Source organism: Chiloscyllium plagiosum, unplaced genomic scaffold, assembly GCF_037043375.1.
Source record: "Chiloscyllium plagiosum isolate Xiang-an unplaced genomic scaffold, Cpla_swu_hap1 HiC_scaffold_49, whole genome shotgun sequence".
Lineage (NCBI taxonomy): Eukaryota > Metazoa > Chordata > Chondrichthyes > Orectolobiformes > Hemiscylliidae > Chiloscyllium > Chiloscyllium plagiosum.
The window spans coordinates 23,799,363-23,815,626 of record NW_028270187.1 but is presented as its reverse complement, the minus strand read 5'-3'; the positions used below and the strand labels follow the sequence as shown (position 1 = coordinate 23,815,626).

Here is a 16,264-nt window from a genome sequence, read left to right as displayed (position 1 = left end):
ACGAAAAACCGTGACACCGAGAAAGCAGATTCTCGAATGCTCTCGAACTTCATTGTCCATGGTTTTTTATAATTTTTTTGCCATGCTTTGCTTGCTTATCAGCATGTCTAAATATATTAATCAAAGTACCTCACACTCGCTACACAATAAAAGTGTGATCTTAGTTCCCATCATCTCTTTAATTGTTCATTCTACTTAACGTTATTCTCATGTGATGGTTTGATATTTAATGTCAAACTTTCGCAACAATGGTCTTTCATTCCAGACCCTACTTCATAATTTCCCAATGCCATAATTAGTTATTTATCGTCAATAATCTGAATCAGGCTGACTCTATTAAATATTATTTAGATATTTAATGCAATGTCCCAAATATTTATGTTCCCAATCGAGTCATAATGATACTTAACAGGAAGCCTAACTTTATTAACTGTAATCTAATCTCACCGTCGAGACCTTTCAGCGTCAACCTTTCTTTGCTATTTGGTGTAAGAGAATCCCACTATTCTTATCTCATCCTGCATTCTACAGACCCCTTGCAACAGATCGCCAGTGGGGTTCATGCTTTTAGCCTTCCCTTGCTTTCATGCTATAAACCTTCCCTTACTTTCACGCTGTTCATTTTCCATAACAACATTTTGTCATTCTGACCAATGGCAGTCATTCCTGGCACTGGATATACTGACGTTGAAGGGTCAGCGATCAGAGAGGACTGTCCCTGTAGTTCTGCTACCGACTCTCCACCTCCCGCTCTGTTAATAACCTCTCAGTCTCCTGGAAAATGCATTGTTCCCAATTTTGCCGGAGTCCAGACCTTTAACCTTGGCTGAGCAATGATCTGAGAAATATCATTCCCAAACGTCTCATGTCCGAGGTAATAACAATTAATAACGATGTCTATGTATCCTCCTCGAATCTGTGAAAATCATTGTTGCGGACTGTAGGAACATTTATTGACCGAAATTGAGGAGGTTTTGAACCAGATCAAACACCTATGAGTTAAAAAGATGGTCTCAGTCCCTTTTTCTTTTCTCCTGAAGGCAAATGTACGGCAATGCAATTCAATTGGTGAAACTTCCAGGCTTGAACCGAAACATAATTTACTTCGCACTATCGTTGTAACACAAACCAAAAAACAAAGTGTGGACTAACCCAACTCTATTGGAAAACTGAACGAAATGAAACATCATTTAACTACGAAACAGCCAATGTTCGAATATCATAACATTGCATAAACCACACAAATCTGGCCTTCCTGCTACCGGAATGATATTGTGAAACTTGAACGGATGAGGAAAAGTTATAATGTGATGTTTGTAATTCTTAAGCTTCCAAATGGTTTTGAGGTGCGAATGTATTTTAACCTTGAAGAAATTTGACGCATTTGAACCTCCTTCCTGTCCACGATAGAAGCTGTTGAATCTGTTCCGAATTTCTAGCGTCTTCTGTAATTATTTAAGGTTTCTGACGATAGCAATCTCTCACTTTTCCAACAAAACAAAACGAACCTTATGTTGCGAACAATATTCAAATAAGCAATGGGCAGCAGAGAGGAAAGCTTTCGAGCAACGGTGCCCGGATTGTCACGGCAATTAACAGGAACCATCGCCATGAAAACCCGAAAGCAACCTGACAAATCCATTTCGCCACAGAATGCAACGTTGGTGCTCAAGACCTTTCCTTGCAAAACCACAGGAAAAGCCACAACACTGCGATGGCCGGGAATCGAACCCAGATCAACTGCTTGGAAGGCAGCTATGCTCACCACTACACCACCACCGCTCTAGCAGCTCAATTGTCCCTTTTCCCAAACACACACAACAAGGCCATGATAGTCACCAACTGAACTGGGGCTGAAAGCAAAACAAGAAATTGCTTGTAAAACGTCAACAGGTCTGAAAACACCAGATCAGAAGCCTTCAGCTCTTAAGAACAATCACTGGATCCAAAAGGTTCACTCCCCACAAAAACTGACGGACCTGCTGAGTTTCCCAGCAATTTTTGAGCTGTCTCTCAGATCTGCAACATCTGCAGTTCTTTGTCAGATAGAAAACAAACGTTGACCCATTGAAGGGGATATTTGATCAGGTGATAGTCCTTTTCATCCACAGATAAAGATGGGATGGAGCATAGGATCATAAAATTCTTACAGTGTAGAAACAGGCTATTCGGCTCATCAAGCATCCCACCAAGTCTCACCCTCTACGCTATTCCTGTAACCCCGCATTTCTCATGGCTAACCATATAACCAACACTCACCTGGACACTACTGACTATTGAGCGTTGCAACTCCAGCCTAACCTGCGCATCTTTGGACTGTGCGACGAAACTGGAGCACCCGGAGGAAACTCACGCAGACACAGGGAGAATGTGCAAACTCCACCCAGACAGTCTTCAATCAGACAGGGATCTGGGTAATTGGAGAAGTTTCAAGAGGGAGTGCAGACTGGTTTGTGAATGATGGGCCGAAAGCCTGATCTCAGTGCTGTAAAGCCTCTACAGTAACGTGATTCCCTACATCCAGCATTCAACACAGTTTGCATTTTGTTTTAATCCGTCCTGTCATTGACATTATTTTGAGTGAAATGTATAGAGAGAGGTTGTTTGTGCATTCACACAGATCTGCGTTTTGATGGATCAGGAGCAACATACAAAACAACAACTGGCGGAGGGAGAATTGAATTCCCCTTCCGAATCTGCCGAGGACATGCAGGACCTGGAACTTCTCTATCACCACTCACTCACCACCCGCCGCCTTTTGGAAGAACGCCTGATCTTCCTCCTCAGGAACCTCCAACCCCAGGGCATCAATGTGGCCTTTACCATTTGCCTGATTTCCTCCTCCGACCACCTTATCCCAGTTCCATCCTGCCAGCTCGGCACCATCCTCATGGCCTGTCCTACCTGCCAATCTTCCTTCCAACCTATCCGCTCCACCATCCTCTCCAACCAATCACCTTTACCCCCACCTCCATCCATCAATTGCGCTCTCCGCTCCCTTCTCCTCAGCCCCACTCCCTCCCATTTATCTGTCCACGATGGACACTCCCAGCCTCATTCCCGATATCGGTGTTTTGCCTGAAATGTCGACTCATCTGCTCCTCGGATGCTACCTGACCTGCTGTGCTTTTCCTGCATTACTCTAATCTTGACACTGATCTCCAGCATCTGCAGTCCTCACTTTCACCTCGCATGACTGAATTCCTGCCCCTTACAGATCGAATTGGGTCTCGTGTTTTCATCATGAATTTCATTATGTTTAATATATTTTATTTTAAAAATCATCACAGTATATTGATGCACTCATGAGCATGTAATGCATTTGGACAGAACAATGCCTCCTTTCTCTGTGAACAATTAGAATTAAAGGAATCGTTTTGGGGAATGTTTTCTCTCACAGAAACAGGAATAGGGAGTTATAATTCTCTCTGAAATAAACACAGGCCATTCAGAGGAATCTGATAAGGTCATGCAACATCTGCCGAGAGAAGGGAAAGGTTAGCTCATGTGTTATGAGAGAAGGGGAATTCAGCAGAGCGGTAGGAAGTTAGAAAAGTAATAATTACTGAACAATTGGAAGGGGGATAACTCTGAAGAAAGAATGAGAGGTCTATACAGCCTGTTTAAAATGTTCAGTCTGTTCTAGTAGTCAATCCAATCAAAGCTAGACTTAGATTTCATATCCAGTTTCCTGTGCAATCCACATATCCCGTGACTCCCTGAGAAACCAGCAATCTGTGTCTTCCAATCTGAAATGCACTCAATGAGGGTGCATCAACAATCGTCAGGGACAGAGAATATTAAAGACTCAGAGGCCTTAGAGTTAATCGCTCTCTCCTCATCTCATTCCCAAATAAACTGACCCTTACACTGAGGGTGCTGTCAATAATACCAAAAGATCTGTAAATTGTGTAACTTTAACACTGACTTCTCTTCACAGATTCTGTCAGACATGCTAAACTTTTCCGCAACTCCTGAGACTGCGTTATCGTGTTTTAGATGCCCAGACCCACAGGATCAATTTCTCAACATCTACCCTCTGAAGCCTGTTCAGAATTTGATGCATTCAAATGAAATCGTATTTCAATTTTCTCGAATATGGACACAATTTATTCAAAAGCTCAGCATTGGAGCACGTGGGTTTCAAACAGTGACCTTTATTTTGTGGTTCATTAATGTGTTTGGCTCATTGCCCCTGGGTTACCACTTATTATTCAGATATAATTGTTCTGGCGAAGTTGACGATGAGTTGGCGTCTTGAACTGCTGCCATTCATTTTGTCCATATAAACCCATAATAATGTAAGGGAGGGAGGTCGAGGATTTCCAACGAATGGCACTTGTGGAACTGAGACGATTTTCCGAGCCAGGGTGGCGAGTGGCTTGATGTGGAATTGTCAACTGGTGTCCCATGTATCTGCTGTGCTCAGTGTTCCACGCGATAATGCTGTGGTTCTGGAAGCTGCTCTGTGAGGAACTTTGGGTAATTTCTACAGTGCATCTTGTCAGTGGTATATTCCATTGGTACTGAGTGTGGATGGTGGAGACAGAGAATGTTTGTGACTGTGGTGCTGAGCAAGCTGCAATGCAAGTTAATTCCAACTAATTATGGGGAATATAACTATTTGCCATCATCATCAATCCATTTCACAGCTTGACATCCAGTAATTACACGGATGTGGTGTACAAGTCTGTCAGTTGCTCAAATGAACATGATCTTTTCACTAGATTCACCTTTTCACGGGAATTATGCTGAGAGACCTCACGCGACTGTTCCACTTTCTCATCAACATTTCATCTGTAAAAACTGGGAACGAGCTGATGGTACACAGATGGTGCTGCAGATGGTTAGACACAGCGCAGTGTCAGTTACTGCACACTGAATCTGTTTGGCTTTATGCATGTGTTTCTCTGAATGTGTGTGTATTATCGTGTGTTCCTGTCTTTGTGATTCTCTGTGTGTCTACCCATCTATCTCTGCCTGAGTATCTGTGCTTATGTGAGTGTGTTTGTGTCTCATTGTGTGTATGAGTGTGTGTCTCCATGTTTATGTATCTCTGGGTCTGTACCTCTGTCAGCGGGCTCTCTGTTATTTTCGGGATTGTAACAATTGAAATGAGGTTTAAACCTCAATATATCTGTACCTCTGACTCTTCCTCTTGGGCGTGAAGTGATACATTGCTTTTTGTTATGTTTGAATGTGTGTGTGTGTGTGTGTGTGTGTGTGTGTGTGTGTGTGTGTGTGTGTGTGTGTGTGTGTGTGTGTGTGTGTGTGTGTGTGTGTGTGTGTGTGTGTGTGTGTGTGTGTGTGTGTGTGTGTGTGTGTGTGTGTGTGTGTGTTTTGTGCCTGTCTGTGTGTGCGTGTGTGTGTGTTTTGTGCCTGTTTCTGTGTGCGTGTGACAGATGGAAATACATACAAATACACAGACACAATCACATATACAGAGAGATGTGCAGAGGCTCCTACAGACAGAAGCACACATATCGACTTAAAGAGACACACGTGCACATACAGTCACACAGCCATACACACACAAGCGCACAGATGTTGATGGAGACAGCAAAAGTGATACTATTAGGATTTCCTTCATAAAACTAAATGAGAAATTAATAGATTTTTGGATTGTTTGATTTTACAGGAAATTTGTCCATAATTTTGTCTGGACAGCTGCACCTTTAACAAGTTTTTGAACAAAGTAAGAGAAAGGTGGTTTAGTTAGTAGAGTGCGAGGTTAATGTTGAAAGGATGAAAGCAATTTGAATTGATGAACCTGTTTTACCATACCTGCGTTTTCCAGTCTTTTCAAAATGGCCGCTGATGCTTCTGAATTGGATCGACGTACTGTCTTGTTCCAGGATGATGAATTAGGAATTGAGAACCTGGAGGATATTTCTATTAGAATCAATGCCGATAATTGGAAAAGTCCTCTTCCATAGGAAAGGGGACTTTGGGATTGCTGTTAGATCTTCAGCACTTCGAAGACCACCCAACAAAGAATAATGAAATACAAAATTACACAGATTGTAATCCACTGGACTTCTTTAAAAGTTTCAAATTAACAATGCAACATATTTTGATGGTGTCGTTTGTTGTAACCATTTTATTATACACATCACTAGAAAACCGAATGTGAATTCAGATATATTGTCCTAAAATACAAATGGTGAAATACGTAAAAGCTTTAAGAAATGTGAAGGTTGCATAACATTGCAAGAAGGGAGAAATAATAAATAGACTGCACTTTTAAAAAAAAAAAATGGGCTTCATGTATTTTGCAAGTAAATGCGTTTTTGAAATGGAATTTTAGTTTTCTCAGGGCGAATACATGTAAAAACATTTTTTTTTAAAATTGAGTGTAATTGTGGACTAAAATGTGAAAAGAGCGACCTTACAAACAGATCGAAAGTGGAGGATAGCTGCACGGTTTGACAGCAATTTACCTGATAGTGACCCAATTATTAAAATGTGATTGGAGATGAACGGAGTTATACACAGATGCAGCCTTTGTTTGTGACAAGGAGCTTATTGATTATTGGCCACTAGTTCACCACTGACAAAGGCTGTCTGCTACCAGCAACGATGTGATTGGTTCTCAGGCAATTAAACAGCTTGGGACTCTGAACAAGATACAGGGAAGTTTTCAACTGCTCAGGAGCTCTCTGTTCGCGGCAGTGATAGGTGCTTTAATCCTGAAGAAACCTGGTTTATTTTTGTTTCAGCTGTTCCTATGAGCTCTGCCTTTTAATGAGTGTGTTAGAGACTGTTTGTAAGTATTAACCAGTCCTTCTGCATGGTGTAACTCAATGACAGCCTCCAAGATGCACTGCACAAACTTACCAAGGCTCTAAACAAAGTACATTCCAAAGACATGACAACGAAGAATGGAAGGGCAGGGGAAGCAGATGAATGGGAGGGTTATGACTTGGAGCCAGTGATCAAACCTGGTTTAATGAAGAGTAGATGAAGATAAATGAAGAGTAGAGTAGATAACGTCAGGAAGTATGGGATACGGTGAGATTTGGCGATCTGGATTCACAATTGGCTGGCTGACAGAAGGCAGAGAGTGGATGTAAATGGAAAACATTCTGCCTGGAGGACAGTGTTGATTGGGGTCCCGCAGGGCTCTGTTCTTGGGCCTCTGCTCTTTGTAGTTCTTATAAATGACTTGGATGAGGAGATTGAAGATTGGGTTAGTAAGTTTCCAGGTGGCACTAAGGTTGCAGGTATTGTCGACAGTATAAACGGCTACTTCAGGCTGCAGCGTGACATAGATAGATGCAGATCTGGGCTGAGACATGGCAGATGGAGTTCAACCTGGATAAACGCGAAGTAATGCATTTTGGAAGGAGGAACACGAATGCTGAATATAAGATTAAAAACAGGATCCTTGGCAGTGTGGATGAGCAGAGGGATCTGGGTATGCAAGAACATAGATCCCTCAAAGTTGCCACCCAAGTGGATAGGGTTATTAAGAAATCATATGGAGTATTGTCTTTCATTAACGGGGATTGAGGTTAAGAGCTGCGAGGTTTTGCTGCAGCTCTACAAGTCCCTGGTGAAACCACTCTTTGAGTATTGTGCCTAGTTCAGGTTGCCCTACTATAGGAAAATGCAGAGGCTTCGGAGAAAGTACAAAGAAAGTTTACCAGGATGCTGCCTGGACTGGAGGGCTTGCCTTATGAAGAAAGTTGGAATAAGCTCGGACATTTCTCTCTGGAGAGAAGGAGGAAGAGAGGAGACCTGATCGAGGTATAGAAAATAATGTGTGCAATAGATACAATCAATAGGAAGAGACTTTTCCCCCGGACAGGATTGACTGGTATGAGAAGTCATAGTTTGAAGATATTAGGAGGAAGGTACAAAGGAGACGTCAGAGGTAGGTTCTTTACGCAGAGAGTTGTGAATGCATGGAATCGGTTGCCAGCTGTGGTCATGGAAGCAGAGTCATTGGGGACAGTGGTGCGACTCCTGGACATGCACATGGATAGCAGTGAGTTGAGGAGTGCGTAGGTTAAGTTACTATATTTGACATTAGGATTAAATCTCGTGGTACTAAGGGCCTGTTCTGTGCTGTACTTTTCTATGTTATATGTTCTATGAGTGCGTACACTTGGTATATCTAAACGTAATGTGTCAACCTGGTGAAGCTACGACACAGAAATAGTTGCATGCCAGAAACCATAAGAAGCAACGGATAGACAAGGCTAATTGACTTTATCACATAAGGATCAGACATAAACTCTGCAGTCCTGCCAGCTCCCATCATAAATTATGCGGGACAATATAATAAATCAATTCTTTCACATGAACGTCGAGGCTAAGGGATACGAAATAGATCCTTTCGAAATTATGACAGGCATGGAAGTAATGGATAATGGAAGTCTTTTACACAGACCACTGGAGACATAGGTTTAAAGTGTTATCGAGCAGACCAGACCCAGATGTATGGTATGCAGATTGATTTTGCTTGTTTTGTGATAGTCATACATTCTGAGAAACAGTGAAGCATATTGTGTTGCATTCTCTCCAGTACAAATCATACCTTACATAAGGACATCAGTTTAATATAGTTTCACAGCTTTTGAACAGGTGCAGAAAAGGATCAACTCTATATATGACAGGTCCATTAACAAGTTTGATAACAACACGGAAGAAATTGTTCCTGAATCCATTGGTGCGTATTTTCAAATATTTGCATCTTCTGTCCGATGGAAGAGGTTGGGAAACAGCATTGCGGTGGTGGGAGGGGCCTTTGATTGTGTTGGCTGCATTCCTGAAGCAGTGGGAATTCAAGACCGAGTCAATGGAAGGAAATGTGACTTGCATGATGGATTGTGTTAGGTACACGCATCTCTGCAATTTCTTGCAGTAAGGCCAGAGCAGTTACCATACGAAGCGTCTGGATAGAATGTTTTCTGCAGTGCAATATTAAAATTGATCAGAGTCATTGCCAAAATGCTACATTTTCTTACCCGTCTGAGGTGGTAGATGCATTGATGTGCTTTTTTGGCTGTAGAGTTGACATGGATAGACTGATTGTTTGTGATATTTATTACTCGGAACTTGAAGCCGTCCATCACCTCCAAATCAGCACCAATGACAGAGACCAGTGTGTGTCCTTCAGTCCAATTCCTGAAGTCAATGGCCAGTTCCCTTGTTTTGCTGTCATTGAGGGAAAAATTGTTGTCTTTACACCATGTCACTAAGCTCTATATCCTGTAGGAGAAAGTGAGGACTGCAGATGCTGGAGATCAGAGTTGAAAAATGTGTTGCTGGAAAAGCGCAGCAGGTCAGGCAGTATCCAAGAAGCAGGAGAATCGACGTTTCGGGAATAAGCCCTTTTTCATGAATGAGGAGGGTGTGCCAAGCAGGCTAAGATAAAAGGTAGGGAGAAGGTACTTGGGGGAGTGGTGTTGGGAATGCGTAGGTGGAAGGAGGTTAAGGTGAGGGTGATAGGCCGGAGTGGGGGTGGGGGCGGAGAGGTCAGGAAGAAGATTACAGGTCAAGAAGGCGGTGCTGAGTCCGAGGGTTGGCACTGAGATAAGGTGGGGGGAGGGGAAATGAGGAAGCTGGAGACATCTGCATTCATCTCTTGTGGTTGGAGGGTTCCTAGGCGGAAGATGAGGTGCTCTTCCTCCAGGCGTCTGTTGCCATGGTCTGGCGATGGAGAAGGCCAAGGACCTGCATGGCCTTGGCGGAGTGGGAGGGGGAGTTAAAGTGTTCAGCCACAACGTGGCTGGGTTGTTTGGTGCGGGTTTCCCAGAGGTTTTCTCTGAAATGTTCTGCAAGTAAGCGGCCTGTCTCCCCAATGTAGAGGAGGCCACATCGGGTGCAGTGGATGCAGTAAATGTTGTGTGTGGAGGTGCAGGTGAATTTGTGACGGATATGGGATGATCCCTTGGGGCCTTGCAGAGAAGTGAGGGGGAGGTGTGGGCGCAAGTTTTGCATTTCTTGCGGTTGCAGAGGAAGGTGCTGGGAGTGGAAGTTGAGTTGGTGGGGGTTGTGAAACTAACGAGGGAGTCGCCGAGGGAGTGGTCTTTCCAGAACGCTAGTAGGGGATGGGAGGGAAACATGTCCTTGGTGGTGGGGTCTGTTTGGAGGTAGCAGAAATGACAAAGGATGATACGATATTTGGAGGTTGGTTGGGTGTTAGGTAAGGACCTAAGGTGGGATTCTGTCCTCGTGGCGATTTGACGGGCGCGGTTCAAGGGCGGAGGAGCGGGAAGTGGAGAAGATGCGGTGGACAGCATCGTCAACCACGTCTGAGGGGAAATTGCGGTCTTTGAAGAAGGAGGCCATCTGGGTTGTTCGGTATTGGAATTGGTCCACTTCGGAGCAGATGCGGTGGAGGTGAAGGAATTGGGAATATAGGATGGCGTTTTTACAGAGGGCAGGGTGGGAGGAGGTGTAATCTAGGTCGGTTTTGAGACCTACCCACTATCGTGGTGTCATTAGTAAATCTGTAAATGGAGTTAGAGCTGAATTTGGCGGGACAGTCACGAGAGGGTAAGAAATATTGAAGGGGGCTGAGTAACAGCCTTGAAGGAACTAGTATTGCGTACTATTGAAGAGGAGGAGATTCCAACTATCCTCATTCATTGTGATCTGCAGGTCAGAAAGTTAAAGATCCAGTTCTCGATGTGAGGAAAGTCCTAGGACTCAGAAATGTCAATGAGTCTTATTGGCATTAGGGTCTTCAAGGCAGTGCTAAAGCCGATATACAGAAGTCTGATGTAGTTGTCCATGTTATCCAGATGTTCCAGAGATGAGTGAAGTGCCAGAGAGATGGGATCTGCATGGATCGATTACGATCGAGGCGAATTCTCGAGGACCTGATCAATCTCGGAGGTAATGTTTGCCCCCATTCCTAACCTCTTCAAGCACTTCATAGATGAGATCGGCCATGATTGTATTTAAAATCGGAGCAGGTTCGAGGAGCCGAATTCCAGACTCATGCTCCTATTTCTTGTGTTCATTTGTTCTTTATAGCTCATAGGGAAACATGTTAACGAATTGTCCTGGCAGACAATGAAGATCCACACACACAAAACCCATTTCTCGGCTATAAGCCCATCATCCTGAAGGTTTCAGCAATGCATGGGATTATTGAAATACCCCACAGGTAATATGAATGCTTATGATTCAAACATTCATCCTCGTAATGAGAGTGTGTGAGACTTTACGTTCTTCTGGGTGTATGGTAGCCGACTGTAAAATGAACCTCAGCAGGAACTGCAAAGAAGAGGGTATCAGAGTCAGGAGCATAAGCAGTCCAAGTGCTGCAAATGTTGTTAGGAAGAGGGCAACCTGCACAAAACTACTCAAGACAGGGGAAGTGGGGCCTGGGAGTGAGGATGTCGATTCAACATTACCAGAAGTGTTAACGTGAGTTGATCAATGAATGAATTAATTAAAATTTGATAAACAAATGTATCTGACTCTCTCTGTCACTGTGTGTCCCTCTTTTTTATTAAAGTGATAAAATACCGCCCTCTGCTGGCCTCCCAGTGTCACTGTACACGCAGCAAGTTTTTTTTTCTCTGGCACACTTTGCTCCTGTCCCTGTACATTCTATTATTTCTGACAGTCTCATAATGCCCTGAATGACTCAAAGGCGCAAGCGGCTGCGCAGTGACGTCACAAAAAGAATGGCCACAACCAGTGGGGAAAGTCTGACACCGAGGAAGCGAGACGAGGCAACAGATGACTCGTGCCGGGGCCGTGAGGTGAGGGAGAGCGATCCCCTCTGGCCGCCACGAGAGGAACCAGCAAACACTTTCTGAATGAAAGCAACTAGATATTTTTGGAGAACTAGGTCATTTATTCTCATTTCATCATTCCGTAACAAGGCAGCACCCACCCCCTGAAATACTTCAATACTATAGTACAGGAAATGTATAAATATTAGGAACCACAGAACGATGAAAAAGTTGAACATTATTGCTTGGACAAAATTTCAGCAGTGGCCCTGTTTTCTGCCTCCCTCCACTTTCAAATCGAAAATTTGAATTTAATTATTTGAGAAAACAAAAGAAGTGGAGAGCAATAGTGATAAGGGGATTGCATTGTTTGGGCACCAGGCAGATGTCTGTGACAGTGCAGATGCGACACCAGGTAGCACGCTGCCTCCTTGAGTCTGGGATGTCACTGAGTGGCTGAAGGACAGTCTGAAAAGGATACTAGCAAATATAAGATGTGGCAATGGATGGAGCCTTGAAAACAGTATATAGCAAGCTGTGAGATCAATTGACAACACTGGGTTAAATACAGAGTAAAGTTCCCTCGATGATGCCTCACCAAACATTTTGAAGATATGTATAATCTGAGAAGTGATAGAAAATTAACTCACTCTCAATTATCACCACAGAAACGCACGTCCATACGCATGCGCGCACACACACACACACACACACGCACACACACACAGGCAGTAATTCTCGATTGTTATCCAAGAGGGTTCCCATTTTCAACGAAAATAGATGTATTCCAGAACTTACTCACAGAGTTCTTGACTTGATTGTTTCTGTTAAGTTTGGATTCCCAATTATATTCCTGATTCGTAACATCCACATGGACAATTTTCCTCAGCCCATGTGCTATGTCCTGCTCACAAAAGCTGCATTTGATTCCAATACCGTATGTTGTTTGATACAGGAACCTTTCTGTGTCGGGGGGATTGAGGCTTGAGTCCGACCCAGGTGTGTGAATGTCCTGTTTATCTGACATCCAGGATTGTTTCTTGAAGCTTTGATGTTTGGAAATCCCGATGTTTTTTTTTTACAGTCCCTTAGTAGAAGTGTATTTACTTTCAGTCAAGTACTCCTTTAACCTGGATCTTATTAATTGATTCAACATCATAGTCCACCACCTTGGACACAAATCGGGAGAGTTAAAGTGGTGGCGTCACCAAATATTTGGAGAGTTTGGCAATTATGACCAAGACTTGGGCCTAGGGAGGTGAAGACGTTTTACTGTGATCGTACAGGAGATATGGACACCATGAAGCATCTCCAAAATGATAACGGATGAACGTGACAATTCACAGATATTCTGGGCGAGCAGAGCGAAACAGGCAGACACACTGAGTAAGGAACAGAGAGCGACAGAAGATTTCCAAAAGGCATCTGCTCAAGTCAGTCTTGATCTAAAATCTGAGTATATTATTGGTGAAACTAGTTTACAAGTAAATTGTGAAGTGGAAGTAAGCTGCTGTCAAACAGATCGATGTAGCGATGGTAAGTGAATGGGCAAAGCCCTGTCCATTACAATACAAAGTGGAGAGTGTCAGGGAGAATCGACAGAGACTTTAGTTTAAATGGGGAGATGTTATAGGACTCTGACGTAGAGAGTGATCTGTGTGTCCTAGGATATTAAAACACATTGAGTTAATCTGCAGGGGCAGCAAGGTATTAGCAAGGCAAAGGGATGAAGTTTTCGTTTGTTCATCGGACGTGAGCATCACTGGCTGGACACAGAATTTATCCCTTATTCCCATCAGCCCTTGAGAAGATGGTAGTGAACTACCTTATTGAACTGATGTATTCCATAAAACTTTATTTTTGGAGAAACTGCAGCTTTTTGTATTCCCAGTCCCAATTTTAAACTTAACTGTTTGGATGGCACAGTGACTCAGTGGTTAGCATTGCTGCCTCAGAGTTCCAGGGACTCGTGTTTGATTCCAGTATTGTGCGACTGTAAATGGAGTTTGTAAGTTCTCCCCGTGTTTGCGTGGGGTTCTTTCGGATGGTCTGGTTTGCTTCGACATGTGCACGTTCAGTAATATTAGCCATGCTAAATTGCCCATAGTGATCAGACATGTGAAGGTTAGGTGCATTAGTCAGGGAAATGTACAGTGATAGGGCAGGGGAATTTCACACCGCTGGGATTATATATTCATTTACTCTCGTCTGAGTGAGAGACTGGAATTCCATGTGTTGTCAGCAAGCTGATGTACAGCAGAACAAAGTCTCTAAGCTAATTGAGGGGAGCAATTCGTAGAACAGGGAGAGAATAGGGAAAAAACAAATTGCTGATAAAAGCTCAGCAGTTTTGGCAACATCTGAACAGAGAAACCAGAGTTACCACGTCGTATCCGGTCACCTTTTATCTGAGCCAGACCTGAAACTTTAATGCTGATTTCTCTTCAAAGATGCTGCCAGACCTGCTGAGGTTTTTCAGGAACTTTTGGGTTTGTTTCTGATTGACAGAATCAGCAGTTCTTTCAGATTGTATTTCGGTAGTGAATGGAGTTAAGTTCAGAGTAAAGCTGTTTCTGCACTTCAGCTTTTCTAACTACCAGACCATGTTCACCGTGGAATTAGATAATGACGAATCAACCCCTATCCCCACACTGTCCCTATCAAATGCACTTACCATAGTTATATCACTGGCTTATAGGCAGAGTACATTTCCCTGTACACTTTCTCCAAATAAACCTCCTAGGGTCCGGGAAAAATAGGGTTACATACAATGTACAGATATGTCCACAAACACTCCCATGTCAGGGAAGCTCTGTGTTAGATTACAGAGTAAAGCTGCCTCTACAGTGTCTATCACAAACTCTTACATAGCTCATACGCACAGACACACTGTCATGCAGTCACACATGTTCAGTCACACGCACAGTAGAGCATTGAAAACTCCAGATCTCAGAATCTCACACTCGAACACAACGTCTCACTCAGCCAACCTCAGCCACCAACTCTCAGTCAATCAGTCACAGACACCTCAAAGCCACACTCGCTCATTCACATACACAGTTACTCTTTCACAAATGTATACTAATGATACACATTCCGATAGGCTTGCTTGATGGTAAATCAATTTCTTTATTTTTAGAGAACACAAAATTTGAAGGCAATTTACGTCAGGCTGGTCCTTGATAAATTCCTGTTATCTGGATAAAATACATCTTACTCCACGCTAAATCTCTGACAGATTCTGAACAAGACCACGCACCTACAATTCAGTAGCTGACCTGTCATATTACTACCGTATTTTCCTCTTGAAGTTTGGAAAGTTAGACAGACTTTTAAAAATCTCAGGGCACGGACCTTAAAAGGATTCTGGAATCTGCATCTTAATCAATGGAAACTTTTTAACAGAGTTCTCCATATCCTGCTTTTACAGTTTAATTTATAAATTTACATTTCTACAATATAGGAATGTATCAATGGGAGAAAAAAAAGCTTTTCACACATTTGCCCCTCACCTGTGCTGACAGAATTCAGACTCAAACTGAAGATTCTCTGCTCCTGCATCCAGTTTACCAATGTACCATTTGATTTAGATTATCCCTCCTCTAACATCGAAATTGCATCGATTCACATGCCAATTTATTTCATCTGCAGGACGCCGAGAGATGAAAATGTATAAAGTGTGCAATGTGTTTTAATCTGCCAAACCAGGACAAATGATTCCAAAAGTGTCAGTAGCCATTATAGGTTTGTTTCAGGTCGCCACTTCATGTCAGCACAGCGCTGACAGCGACTTTATAAACAGAGAAAGGCAAGAACGGGTTGGGGACTTGGGAGTCCATGTGCAAATGAATGCAGCGTAGATTCACAGAACTATAGTTGGACGGCACGGGTTCAAAAGCCATGGAAATGACACAAACCCAGGACAGTATCCCTGGAATTTTGAATAGTCTAAAATGATGAAAGTTTGAGAGTCAATGAGAGCAACTGCAGGATTAGATAGGGAGAAAATATCGTTGTTGCTTCTGGAATCTATAAATAGGTTCAGTGTCGAGTAATCTAACAATAGACTGGAACCCTTTGAAATCTCAGGCCACGTTCAGCATGAGGTTAGGTTTTGTTTTAATCACCCGACACTGTCCCCATCAATCTCTAACATAGTCATAGGGTTCAGTACAGATTAAAGCCCAATTACACTGTTCCCATCAACCACTCCCAGGGCAGGAACAGCACTGAGTTAGATAAAGAATAAATCTGCCTTTGCATTTTCCATATCAAACCCTCCCAGGACAGGGACAATACTGTGCCAGATAGTAAACAAAACATCGTCCATATAACCAGAAAATGACTGCATTCCATCTGTTGCTGCCTTGCCTATTGTGGGTCACAGAGTGAGCTCCGAAACACCTCCATGGCAATCTTATCCTGAACCTGTGGCTGTGGCTCTCTATCTGTGCCTGTAAGTCTCTCTCGGTTTCTGAAATTAGCTCCCATTCCCTCGACAATGCTGAATAAATTTCAAAACCGTTCAATTACATTTAAAACATTTTCGGATACCCTTAAGATTT

General features: G+C 43.0%; 1 long non-coding RNA gene and 1 other non-coding gene across 3 annotated transcripts in view; both read right to left on the bottom strand.

The window, feature by feature from the left end:
* The window catches only part of LOC148135658 (uncharacterized), an 830,866-nt gene that overhangs the window by 302,059 nt on the left and 512,543 nt on the right, over nt 1–16,264 (bottom strand). The gene's annotated exons all lie outside the window — the stretch shown is intronic.
* On the bottom strand, nt 1,711–1,782 carry trnag-ucc (transfer RNA glycine (anticodon UCC)). Its single transcript has one exon. It is a non-coding gene; the product is annotated as a tRNA-Gly (tRNA).